Source organism: Staurois parvus, unplaced genomic scaffold, assembly GCF_062004578.1.
Source record: "Staurois parvus isolate SC_StPar_1 unplaced genomic scaffold, SC_StPar_1.0 ptg000866l, whole genome shotgun sequence".
NCBI classification, from domain to species: Eukaryota; Metazoa; Chordata; class Amphibia; order Anura; family Ranidae; genus Staurois; species Staurois parvus.
The window spans coordinates 91,540-105,986 of NW_028318662.1; the positions used below are offsets into that span (position 1 = coordinate 91,540).

Here is a 14,447-nt window from a genome sequence, read left to right on the forward strand (position 1 = left end):
AGGGTCTCTAAGGATACAGACACTGGCTGCCTTGGTGACAGTGTCAGATGTCAGTGCACTGTTTAAATGTGAGAGTAACAATGAGAGGAATTCTGTGAGGAAAGAACAGATTGCTAAGCGTTTGGGGAAAGTGAGTAGCTGAGACAAAGAGAACACGCAACAGATGCAGTGAAGGAGAGGACAGAGGGAGCGAGATAAATAAACAGGAAGGAGAAAATGTGAATGACAGATACAGGAATTGTTAGGAAATTCATCGAAAGCATGGTAGTAAGAGAGTACAAATGTTTGTGTGGTGTGTGCATGATCTTTCCCCCCTACTCTTCATATATTTATACTGTTCTATCCATATCCCCAGTCCTATCTATATATCTACTCCTCCTTTCTGCCTTTCTCAATCCCTCCCTTTTTCCTCCTCTCCTCTGCCTCTGTCTCTGGTCTACTAAAGAGTAGTTGCCTTTTCCTTTCATCCAATCAGAGGTATAAGGCGTGAATAAGATCTTCAGTGGGTGTGGTCTCTCCTGGTACTGATGTTGGCATATTCTCCATTGCTGTGATACAGGGAGGCAGCAGTATCGCCTTTTCTGAGCAATACATGGGCCTGCACATATATCTACAGGATTCATCCCCATCAGACTGCAGTCCTTCTTTGAATCAGGTACATTTAATAAGGAACGGGGTAGATAATCAAAGAGTTCTATGGTTTGGGAAGGAAGTATATTGCTTTATTTCACAAAGCCAGGGTTCACGATGGTTGCTTCATTGTTATTTGTTTTACTGCAAATAGGCAGGCATGCAAATTATATTGGCTGAGTGGTTCTAGAAAAAAGGTTGAAGAGCTGTGAGAGAAAAATTGTCTGCATCGTCAATTACTAGGCCAAATGCCTAACCAGTCATTAAACAATTTTGGAATTCTGTATGAAATATATTTAATTTCCTTTTTCAAATACGTATGTATGCATAAGAGCTAACAGATTCCCCATGGTGCATAAAAGGGACAGTGTAGCTGAATCCTAATAAAAGCTGCAGGTAATAAAGAAAAAATAAATAGAATATATTGTATATTGTGTATATTGTAAGTATTTCCCCTATTTTTAAACTGAAATAGGGTTGTTGTGACATTTTTTACATTTCAAGAACCTTAAAAGATGTAGTATGTGTTTAAGAATTGGATCATTATGGATAGGAAAATACTGGCAAAGCAAGCAATATGTATGTTTTTGAAGCCATCTTTGCTTACATCGATTAAGGCGTTACATTCACTTGTGAGCACAAGACATAGTATAAATAGGTAATGAAGAATGCTGCATTAAACTCAAAATATTCTAATTGATACCTATTGTCTTGTGAAGGATAATGTGGAATTGTACCTATCTAGAATTTGCTTGGATTTCTACAATCTGTTTTCAAGTGAGCTGTTTAGGGCTCTCGCCAGGATTATTTGCATGATGGCTTCAAATGTAGTAATATTTAGAATAGCTACATTACTATATTTTTGCAAATTTTTTTCTTACCTGCCAATCTTGTTTACTATGTAGTGGAAGTAATAAAAAGTAGCCGGGTATAAAAAAAAAAAAAAAATATATATATATATATATATATATACATATATATATATATATATATATAAAATTGTGTTATGAGTAGTCCTTTAAAATGTATCCTTCATTTCAGAGGGTCACACATTTCTTTTAACATTATATAACCAAAGTAGATAATTTAGAGAAACCCACTATACCTACTAATATACTGTATATGCACATATATGTGTATATATTTGTATTTAAGTTGATCACAACAGTATTTGTGTGACCAGGCCAATATGTTACTGGAGATTACCATACACCAATTTTATTTTATGGCAGTTTGTACAGTGAAGTTGTCCAGTTTCCTTACTACTAACTGATCTGCTTATATATGTATTTATAGTATTTATGGTTGAAAGGGAATATGAACAAGTTCAACTGTCATATTGTTCTTGTGTATTCTTCTTATTGTTAGCTGTACCCTATAGCACAGAATGCAGATTAATACATTTGGAAATGTAATTACTGCAACTGTAGCATATTTACATAAAATATTATATAAATAGGATAATCAGAGAAAATATTCTGGATTATTTCAGTCCATGAATCAAATTTAAAATATTTAATCTATTGTTTATTTTTGATAAAATAAAAGCTGTAATCATGGTTTGTTGATGGTGATTACAACATAAGGACAGTGCAGAAAGGCAAAGCACAATCATTTTATTTTTTTATGTTAAGGCATGCTTTTCTATGTTCTATATAACAATGTTTATGAATGGTATTGGGGTTTGCAATGCTATGTACACCATGGAACCTCCTAGCAGTCATAGACAGTGCCCGGAGTTGGGTTCAGGTATGCTCATAATTAAGTGTATATAGAAAATGAAGCAAATAAGACAAATTTGAACTCTACCCATTGTTCTGTTATAAAAAAAGCCAGTAGGTACTTATGTATGTTAAAAAATAAATGCGATAATTGGTTTATTTATTCCACTGGCTGTGACACCAGGGCATGGAAACGTTGCAGCTGTGATGTTTGACAGCCTTTGGTGCAGTTTATAGGGGGAGGCAGCACTGGTAGAGACAGGGAGAGGGAGAAACATACGGAAATGGAGAATAGAGAAGGGGGAGGGGAGACACAGACAAACAGGGAGAAACAGACATAGGAGAAAGAGAAACCAAGAGACATAGATTCTTGGGAGCACAAAAATACAGAATGCTATCATAAAAAAAAAAAAAAAAACAGAGAGAGAAAAGGAAAAGACTGCAGGGGAGAAAGACAGATGGAGGCAGTAGGAATGAGGTGGGTGACTGAAACACATCAATCTAAAACACTAAAAGGTTGCACATCAAAATACATTTCTCGTACATACCAGTGACTGTGTCCATGAATATCCATAGTTATGTCCAGTGCTGCAATTCAATATTTTTGTCTAGGTTCATATGTTTTGTGAGTTAATATATTGGATATTATATATTTATCATGTCCTCTGTATCTTTTGTGGTTGCAATGTATTTTTGTAATCAATCATAATTTATGTGAACCTAAAATACAGGTGTAGAGGTCACAAGATTTTGCTGCTTATCTGGTTACAATTTCTAGTTAAGACTTTTGAACCTAATTCTTGTACACTTTAGGAAATAACAATTAACATTTACATGCTAATAGGAATATATAGTATTTGACATATAACATTTCATTTTCCAAAATAACAAAATTATTATGTATGAATTAATGATTGGCAGACGGTTTCTTGACAAATGTAATTTAAAGGAATATTAACTCACCATAATCACTATTTATTCAATAAACAGCGGAGGAAGAAAAGCAGTAAGTTCAAAAGACAGTAAACCTAGCAACCACTTTACAGATGCCATACCAATACAATATGGATACTGGCTTGTTGCTATGACTACTGCACTTTTTGTTAGCGTTTTGCCACTTGGCATATTGAATATGTTTATGTTAAAGCAGTGTTCCTTGGTTTTCACTAGGGGTTCTTAATTGTCTTTTTATATGCAGTGGTGACCTTTTATATGTCTCTTAAGCCGGGTTAGTCAGTTGTCACTATGGAGTTTATTTTACTAAAGCACCTTGTCGATAAATGGGCACAGTTCCTTGCACAACCGTCTACTTTTAGATGGTGAACAAATTCACTAAAGCAACCGTGAACAAATAGACACAAATCGGAATTTACTAACAGTCACAAAACTAAGTGACTGTCTCAAATAGTTCACCTCTTAGAACCAGGTGCACAGCAGAGAAAAAACTTTTTAATAACATAAAGAATAAATGATTTTAAAGAATTTGAAAAATGTTTGTATGAAGTGATATATTTAAAAAAAATACAAACAGGCATTGACTTCACCTAGTTCACACATCTCAGTAGAGACATGACTGAGCATGCCCAGACTAGGAAACCTAAAAAGTGCCTTCACTCTGTTTTTTTTGGTAAGTACTATAGTAAATGCCTTTGTTCGAAAGCCTGGAAATGTTATTCAAAAGAGTGAACTTGTTTTTGGCAAAGCGTGATCAATAAATAGGTGTATGTGTGTGTGTATATATATATATATATATATATATATATATATATAACAGTACACATCAATATTTGTAACTATAGAACTGTTACTATGCACAGAAACACCAACATAGATATTCTAAGAATGTTTTATTTAGCTGTGGTTTTTTTTGCTTCATATACAATATTTATCTTTTCTAATTTTTTAAATGCTAGTACTGTGTTTTAAGATTTTTTTTCAGCATATATTCTCTGCAGTATATATACTTGCCATGTATGTACTGCCATGTGCATTGAGCATGCTTAGGGACGTCGAATTCTGAGATATATCAGCTAAATGGTTGAAAAAAACTGCTCTTGGTGCTCAGCACCTAACGAAAATCTAAATCAAAACTCCTTCTCTTCACGAACCACACACAATATCAGAGCTGAAATTAAATTAAAAGGAATATAAACGTTGCGCTGTTACTAAATTTGATGTGTGTTGCCTATATGTATCCCAATACAAAGCATCATAATATTATTCCAAAAAATGTGATATGTGTCCCAATTTTTATAAATACACATAAAAATAAATAAATTCAGACGGTGACACAACTATTCCACATGACAAGTAGTTATGTGTAGGAAGGTTCCACCATCATTGCAAATCTTGCCATATGTTTCCACTCGTGAATGACAATAAGCAGTCTTGTGAATTCCACACCAACACCAATTGCAGCCCTTTACCAAGTGACAATACCCAAAATTATAGGTGATCTTGTAGCAGCATGTTGTCAGTAATCATCCATCACCAGCCTTGGAACCATATGAAATAACACAGCAACAGGTTGTTTAATGGCACTCAGAAACCCCAGAGTACATCATCAGGGATTTACAATTTGCATCTCCACTCCCCCATGTACATTAAGTCACATAAGGGATAAGCAAGCGTTCCATACATTCCATAGTACAACTCGCAGATTCTGTGTAATCAATATTGTGCATCTACTCACATAAATACAAGGATAAATCATTTGGAATAGTGGTGTCAACCTCTGATTTTTTTTTGGGGGGGGGGGTTGTTAATATTATGATTCTCTGTATTAGGATACATATAACCAATACACATCTGATTTAGTAACACAGCTCCACATTTGTATTCCATTTGAGATATATTGCTTGGCACACTGAACATGCCCAGGGACTTGGGACTGGTTCACACCACAGAGATGCAGTCTAGACATGCATGTGACAGCACAGTGCCTTAGTGATTAGCACTTCTACCTAGCAGCACTAGGGTTGCTGGTTGAAGTCTGAACCACCTGCCTGGAGTTAGAACGTTCTGCCTGTGTGGGTTTCCTCCCACACTCCAAAGACATGCTGGTAGTTGTTTTGGCTTCTGTTTAAATTGTCCCTAGTATATGAATGTGAGTTGGGGACTTTAGATTGTAAGCTCCTTGAACGCAGGTCCTGATGTGAGTGTACAGTATGTATCTAAAGTGCTGTGTAAATTGACAGTGCTATATAAGTACCTAAAGTAATAAAAATGCATGGTTTTGCAATCTGGTACATGTTAGAGGGGTTTCACATAATGTAAGTAAAAGAGCTGACATTGCAAATAAAAAGTGTATGTGTGTCCTGGCCTGCAAGACTGTATGCTCAGATAAGGGTGTGTTAGTAACTTTGGGGGGGAGCCACGCTTTTTTATAAAAAAATTTGGCCATAGGGTTCCCCTTCAAATCCATGACAGACTGAAGGGCCTATGATTTTTTGGTACATGTTGGCTATGGTGGTTTCATTCTGCAGTCTTTAGAGAATAACTGCTGACACAAGGAAGGGTCACTGGTTGTTATGATGCCAGCTAGTGCCATCTGTTAACAACCCACAGAATTTGCAAGCAAAAATGCATGTCAGTGTGTTTAGGCCATATTCCAGTGTAGGTCCATGCAGAACACATTCATCATGTTCAAATTTGGTGGGCTGCACAAGAACGCGCTGCACTGGGGTGAACTAGAACCATTGGAATACAGTAGATGGGAAATACTTGAAGTGTTTTGGATGCTGATGACGAATGATGTGCTTCTCAGAAATTTGGGCAAAACAGCCCTCACAAATGTTAAATTTCCTGCTCTGTACCCTGCACATGCCCAAGGACTTACAACTTGTATTTTTTTGTTTTTTAGTGCTGTGCATGCCCAGGGAGTTGGGCATTTCACATTCACTGAGAAGAGGCCATATTATTTGCTGTCAGTCTTTGGCTTTTTAACACCACACTAAGGCTGTTTTGATGTTTGTTTTGTGTGTTTGCTGTAATTGTCCTGCATTTGTCCCTCAAAAGTGGGTTTAAGGTTTGTGAGCATCTGCTGACCCTTGTTGTTACTAACAAATGTGAATTTTTGTACTCTTAGAACCCCTAACTTTGATATAGTTTGCCTAATCATGTAGACAGAAATGCAGCTTCCTGCTTACCACAATCAGAAATGTATGTGTGTGGGAACTGGGGGGGGGGGGGGTTGTCACTATTTTTTTCTTTTTTTTTTTTTTACCCTGTTTTGTATTAGAGAATCTTGCCTCTAACAAATTGGTGGGGTGGTGAGATTTGTTATAGCTTAAAATGTGTTGCCTGGTTAATCTTTGCCTTAGTTTATTTTGTTCCCTGCTATACAATGAAAGTTGAGCTCTGATCCTTTTAGATTATAAACTCCTATGAGCAGGGCCCTTCTAACCCTATTGTAAAGTGCTGTGCAAAACGTAGCACCATAAATACCAATGATTCTTTTTACACAAGTAAGGCTGGCCATACATTATACAATTATCTTCCAATTTTCTGCCCAATTTCCGTTAGATTTACCTTCAACTGTGTAGTGCAAGGGCCTGCCTAATTGGATACAACTGAAAGTGTTGTTTAGGTGTGTCCTCCTATTATATGGTTTTTGGTAAATCTAAACCAAAAATCTCCAGATAATTGTATAATGTATGGCCAGCCTAAATGAATGTACCTAATTGTGTTGCTGCTGTCAATATAAATTTAGAATATTGAACTATTTCTGTATTTGTTGGATCAATCAACCTTTTTTTATTCTCAAGTGGAATGTATTCTTAACGTCCATACAAATAATAGTCTACCAAATAAACATTTTATTCTGCACACATCCAAGGCAGTAGTTAAAAATAAAAAACACCAGCGCTGAATTACTGGTACTGTTTAATTCAGCTGGTGGATAGGTAGAGTGTTTAACCTGTCTACCTGGGCCTTTTGTTTTTTAAAGTAACCAGTTGCAATCTGAGGAACATCAATCAATTTGTACATATAGTCAAATAGTTTTCATAATGTATTGCACACAAAATAAAATCTATTTGCATGTGTGGGAGCCACGATCACGCAAAAAAATTAGTTATCACATACAAACGTGATGGTTTGGTCTCAGGACCAGCTCCCGGACTGGAATTGCGTCATCACATTTGTAGGACATTTGCATGCTCCCAGAGACATAAGAAATGTCAGTTCCTTGGCCAAAAGTAAATGCGCAGCAGCTGGCAGCAGGTGGCACTTACCAAACTCAAAAATGCAAGAACGCCAAACAGAGGAGGGGAAAAGTTACAGAGGTGGAGGAAGAAGACAAAATCAGGCAAGGCAAATGAGATAAAACAAAGGTCATTTGCTTGGGCTAAAGGCACACTAAAGCAGATAAAAATGTGCAAACATAAATGCACACACAAAAGAGACAGGATGGGCAAATTAAGTGGGGAAGAGGAACATTTTGTTAAGGTAAGAGTGATGTGGTTAAAGCCATAGTTTGTTGTAATATAACGTTGAGAGACATCTGTTAGGTAACAACATTGTAAGCTTGCCGTACCAAAATGTTGAACAGCAACGTGGAGACAGGAAGTAAGACCTGGGAATGCTGACAAGCTCCAAACACAGAGAATAAATAATTGCCATATGCCTACGATTTATAGTTTAATTGGCATTAGCGTACATGCATGCTCAATTGCACGTATTTATTTGTGCCAATGACTACTTCTGCCTCACTTCTTGCAATCACGGCTGAAGAGGAGGAGGTGCTGCTGGGGTTGGCTATGTTTTCCAGACACTTTTGCAGAGAGGAGGCATACAACCAAGCGCCTTCACTAGCCAAAGCTAGTGATGTCCATTGCAGGTTTTAGGGCAAGAACCAGTTGTACACCTCTATGAGCTCATTCCTACCCTTAAGGAGCTTACACTCTAAGGTCCCAAACTGACATTAATACATACTAGTGCCTGTTAACCTACCAGCATGCCTTTGGAGTGTAGGAGGAAACTCACACAGGAACAGAGAGAACATGCAAACTCCAGGCACATGGTGCCATGGTTGGGATTTGAACTGATGCCAGTGTTACTAGGCAGAAATGCTAAACACTAAGCCACTATGCTGCCCATAATGTTACCTAAAAAATATAGTAGCACCATAATTCAAAAATTAAGATATATAATTATAAGTAGATAATATAAGAAAATTTGATTTAGACATTAAACTTTTTTGTCATATGAGATTTAACTGTCATGGATCTGAAGGGGGACCAAAAAATAAAAAAAATGTGTGGCTTCAGTCCCCCAAAATCACTAACACACCCTTATCTGAGCTTACAAAGTCCTACAGGCCAGGAAAGAGAGGTGGAAGAGCAAGCTACCCCCCCCCCCCAAACACACACACTCTTTTTATTTGTAATGTCAGCTCATTTGTTTACATTATGTGGAACCCTTCTAAAATGTACCAGACTGCAAAAACACATATAAAAACATGCATTTTTATTAGTTTAGGTACATATATAGCACTGTCAATTTACACATACATATTGTACATTCACATCAGGCCCTGCCTTCAAGGAGCTTACAATCTAAAGTCCCCAACTCACATTCATATAATCAGGAAAATTTAGACAGGAGCCAAAACATCTACCAGCATGTATTTGAAGGGTGGGAGGAAACCCACACAGGCAGAACATGCAAACTCCATGCATTTGGTGTAATAGTTGGGATTTGAACCGATGACCCTAGTGGTGCTAGGCAGAAGTGCTAACATCTAAGCCACAATGCTGACCATAACATTATCTAGAATATATATAGTAGTACCCTGATTCAAGAATTAAGATATATAATTATAAGTAGATATTGTAAGAAAATTTGAATTGGACATTAAAAATAATTTTTCATTTAACAGAGATATAACTGTAATTTTTAGATACTGTATTTGCCGGCGTATAAGACGACTGGGCATATAAGACGACCCCCCACTTTTCCTGCTAAAATGTAGTGTTTGGGCTATACTCGCCGTATAAGACTACCCCTCTTCCAGTGCACACCAGTGGGAGGAATAGTGCCCCATCATCGGTGTCAGTGGGAGGAATAGGTGCCCCATCATTGGTGAATAGTGTATTAGTGGCAGGAATAGTGCCCTATCATTAGTATCAGTGGGAGGAATAGGTGCCCCATCATTGGTATCAGTGGCAGGAATAGTGCCCCATCATTAGTTTCAGTGGGGGGGAATAGGTGCCCCATCACTAGTGTCAGTGGGGGGGGAGGAATAGTGCCCCATCGTTGGTGTCAGTGGGAGGAATAGTGCTCCATCATTGGTATCAGTGACACCAATGATGGGGCACTATTCCTCCCACTGACACCAATTACACTTGCTGACCCTGTTCTAGTATGGTGCTGCTGCAGCCAGCACATGTGGTTGCAGCAGCACCTCTACACTGAACACTTACCTGCTGCTCCTGCACTCGATTTTCGCGGGGCCGCTCGGCTCCACCCCCTCGCCGGTGATTGGCCGCCTGTGTGCCTTTCCTAGGCTACAGTTCTGGCGGCCAATCACCGGTGAGGAGGCGGAGCCAAGCAGCCGCGCGAACATCCAGTGGCCGAACTGAAGGAGGAGCCGCGCTTCCTGGACCGGATCGTCGTGGGACCGGAGCCAGGTAAGAAACAGCCCCTGCCCACCCCTGTACTTAGTGTCCCTTCCGTTGGAAGGGGGGGCGGCGGCGGCACCGCGCCGCCCCCCTAAAAAGTGTCAGTATGCCGCATACTGGTGTATAAGACGACCCCCGACTTTTGAGAAGATTTTCAAGGGGTAAAAAGTCGTCTTATACGCCGGCAAATACGGTATATATTTAGCATTAGAACAGAGTATGTATTACTCTGTAACATTAATTAACCGCTTGCCCTCCAGAGGATTTATCCCCCTTCCTGACCAGGCTTTTTTTGTTATTTGGTGCTGCGCTATTTCAATGTCACTGTCATGCAATGCTGTACCACAACGAAATTTATGTTCTTTTTTTCAGACAAATAGCGCTTTCTTTCAGTGGTATTTGATCACCTGTGCACTTTTTATTTTTTGCACTACAAACAAAAAAAGACCAAACATTTTGAAAAAAGATATTTTTTACTTTCAGCTATAAAAAATATATAGTAAATTCAAATTTAGTCATAAATTTAGGCCAAAATGTATTCTGCTACATGTCTTTGGTAAAACACTCCCAAATAAGTTTATATTGATTGCTTTGTGTGAAAGTTATAGCGTCTACAAACTATGGTATAAATACTGCAATTTACTGCGCTAGTTTACCTGACAATTCTGTGGTCATGCAGTACTGTACATAAATTAAATTTATGTCTTTTTTTTCTCACAAATAGAGCTTTTTTTTGGTGGTATTTGATCATATCTGGGTTTTTTTTTTTGCGATATAACCAATAAAAGCAGTACATTTTGAAAAAAAACGATATTTTATCATTTTTGTCATAAAAATATCCAAAAAACAAAAAGTTTTTCATAAATTTAGGCCAAAATGTATTTTGCTACATTTCTTTGGTAAAAAAAAATACCAATAACTGCATATTAATTGGTTTGTGTGAAAGTTATAGCATCTACAAACTATGGTATAGATACTGGAATTTACACAGCTTTTACTTTCTGACTGCCTATCACATTTCTTGAGGTGCTAAAACACCAGGGCAGTACAGACACCCCCAAATGACCCCTTTTCGGAAAGCAAATACCTTAAGCTATCTGCTGAGAGACATGTTGAGTCCATAGAATTTTTTTTTTTTTCCCGCAAGTTTTTAGAAAATGACAATTTTTTTTTAAGCACAAAGTTATCACTTAAATGGTATATTGTTCACACATGCCATTGGTATATGTGGAATTACACCCCAAAATACATTCTGCTACTTCTACCGAGCATGGGGATACCACTTATGTGAGACTTTTTGGGAGGCTAGCCACATACAGGAGTCCGAAATCCAACACAAGGAATTTAATAAGAGGCATGATGAGTAATTTTTTTTCACAAGGTTTTGAAAAAGAAAAAAAGAGGAGAAAAAATATGTTTTGTTTTCTTTCTTCATTTTCCAAAAACTTGTGGCAACAGAAGAAATCTGTAAAATACTCACAATGCTTCTTATCAAATTCCTTGGGGTGTCTACTTTACAAAAAGGGGTCATTTGGGGGGGGGGGGTCATACTATTCTGGCATTTTAGGGCCTCTGAAACTGTGATAGGCAGTCAGGAAGTGTAATGAGGAAATAAAGCCCTTTAAAAGCCTTATTGGATTTTGGGGTCCTATACGTGGCTAGCCTGCCAAAAAGTCTCTCACATGTGGTATCCCCATTCTCGGGAGGAGTAGCAGAATGTATTTTTGGGAGTAATTCTACATATACCCATGGCATGTGTGAGCAATAAATCATTTAAGTGACAATTTTGTGTAAAAAAAAAACAATTGTCATTTTCCAAAAACTTGTGGCAAAAAAAATGAATTCTTCTATTGACTCAACATGCCTCTCAGCAAATAGTTTGGGGTGTCTACTTTCCAAAAAGTTGTCATTTGGGGGGGAGCATTTTATGCCCAGCATTAGAAGTTTGTGCCACACATCACTCACTCTTCTAAACACCTGAAAACCACTTCTTTGTTCACATGAAAAAAATTAATATTTTTTGCTAGGAAATTACTTTAAACTCCCAAACATTATATATATTTTTAAAGCAGACACCCCTTTTTAAAGCAGACACCCTAGTAAATAAAATGGGGGGTGCTGCAATTTTTTATGTCACATAGTACTTGAGCAGCAATTTTTTTTTAAATACAATTTTTTTTACTTTTACTGCACAAAAACACAATATACTGGGCAATTATTTGGTAATATATAAAAGATATTGGTATGCTGAGTAAATAGATACCAAACATAACATGCTTTAAAGCTGTGCACGCCCCGTGCAATGGCTACAAACTACATAAATTGGTGATGCTTTAATAGCCTTTACAGGCTACCATTTTAGATTTACACAGGAGATCTAGTGCTAGAATTACTGCCCTCGATCTGAAATTCACGGCAATACCTCACATGCATGGTGCAACCGCTGTTTACAAACCGACGCAGGGTCAACCCTTGCACATGCCGGTGCCTGCAAGCGGGGGGGGGGGGGGCAACGGTGCTTTTTTTTTTTTATTATTAGTACTTTTACACTGTCCCTTTCATTTTGTTCTTATTTTTTTTATCACTTTTATTGCTATCACAGGAAAAGTAAATATCCCCTGTGACTGCAATAGGTATTGACAGGTATTCTTTTTTGAGAAATCTGGGGTCTGTTAGACTCTAAATATCTCCTCTGCCCTTACATCATCTGATCTCACCAAGATCGGTGTGATCAGATGTTTTCCCGATATACGAATGTTTATATCCTGCAAAACTGAAGTGATGAAATGCTTTTAGCTTCTGATTTCTTATACTATAGAGATGATCGGCGCCATTCCGGTCTGCAATAAGCTCTATGGTCAACTGTCAGAACCACCGGCTGCATTCTCAGGTTCCCCCAATGGCCCGAGAAGGCTGTGGAAGGCAACCGGAGGAGGGGGGGGGCATCCTCTCCAGCTGCTTGCAAAAGCAATCCTGCAGCTAATTAGCCACTAGGATTGCTTTTTAAATGAACGCCAATTGTCAGCTGAAAAAAATTATACCAGGATGATGCCTGCAGCTGCGTTCAAGTCCACCCCTCCCATGTTAAGGTTATAGTCATGGACACAGAGGGGCTTCTCAACAACACCAGCTGCCGTGGCAATCTGGATGGTTGTGTCTGCGTGAATGGAAGACAGGACAAAAACATCCCATTTGTCCTTCCACTTTACTGCGAGCAATTCATAATTTATCAAGCAGGTTTTTTCCTCCTTTCTAAAACAGGTATTCACAAGCCACTGGGGGAAGCCCTGGTGATTAGGCCACAAGGTGCCACATGAGCCAATTCCAAGATTGTACAAATGTCTAAATAGTGGCACGCTTGAATAAAAATTGTCCACATATAAGTGGTACCCCACCAAGTCCCAAACTATCTTGCCTCTCCTCCCTGTATAGTCTGGGCTTCCAGGGGGCTCCATGTGACTATCTTTTCCCTTGTAAATCCAAAAGTTATATGTATAGCCTGTTGTCCTTTCACAGGTCTTCTACATCTTGACCCCATATCTGGCACGCTTACTGGGGAGAAATTGTTTGAATGCAAGGCAGCAGAAAAACTAATGAGGGACTCATCAACACAGATGTTTTTTCTGGGGAGTATAGACAGCTGCAAATGTTTGGTTAAGTTGATTTATGAGAGGCCGAATCTTGTGGAGCCAGTCAAATTCTGGGCCACCCCGAGGATGACAGAGTGTATTGTGGTTGAAATGCATACATTGCTATATATTCTCATATCTATGCCTGGCTATGTCAGCAGAAAACAAGGGCATATGATGAATCGGGTCTGTGGACCAGTACAACCGCAATTAATTTTTTTTAGTAATGCCCATGTTGAGAGTTAGGCCCAAGAAAACTTTAAATTTGGAAATTGTAATAGTTTTCTATGCACATGGTCTGGCAAGGTTTGAATTTGGGTTGGTGGCGATAAACTGTTGTGCATATAAATTGCTTTGATCCACAATCAATGTATACAGATTGTCCATGAAAAACAGCTCCAAAAAATCAAAGGGAGTAGTTCAATTTGCTGTTTCCACCTGAATTCTGTGTTGGGCAGTTAATGGGGGAAGCATGGGTGCTGCAGAATTTGTGGGCTGCCAATCAGGATTTGTAAGCACATCCGGAAGGACATTAGGAGCTCTACGGCCTGTGTGTGAATTCCTGGTGGCTGTAGGACACTACTTCTGCTAGCCACAGCACCAGCTTGTACTGCAATTATGGGACTCGCCACGTCACAAAGTGATACTGCAGTGCTGGTATGTATAAGACCAGGATGTACTAGGCCGCTGGTGCTCGCCAGTTCACCAAAAGGTAGTACTACTCTAGTACTGGCACTCTGCTGCATATGAGAATCATGCAACTGTAACATCTCAACAGCCTGGGAACGGGGTCGGGTACACCTGACCTTAGCAGGGATGGAGAACATCATCTTAGCTATCTGTCA

At 38.6% G+C, this 14,447-nt stretch overlaps 1 protein-coding gene across 18 annotated transcripts in view; it reads left to right on the plus strand.

Annotated features, from left to right (window-relative positions):
• The first annotated feature begins 507 nt into the window (after positions 1-507).
• The window catches only part of LOC149443234 (neurexin-2-like), a 2,355,461-nt gene continuing 2,341,521 nt past the window's right edge, over positions 508-14,447 (plus strand). For all 18 annotated transcript variants that reach the window (XM_089655720.1, XM_089655731.1, XM_089655727.1 and 15 more), the window contains exon 1: positions 508-655. The gene's annotated coding sequence lies outside the window, so the exon portion shown is untranslated. The remainder of the gene's footprint in view (positions 656-14,447) is intronic.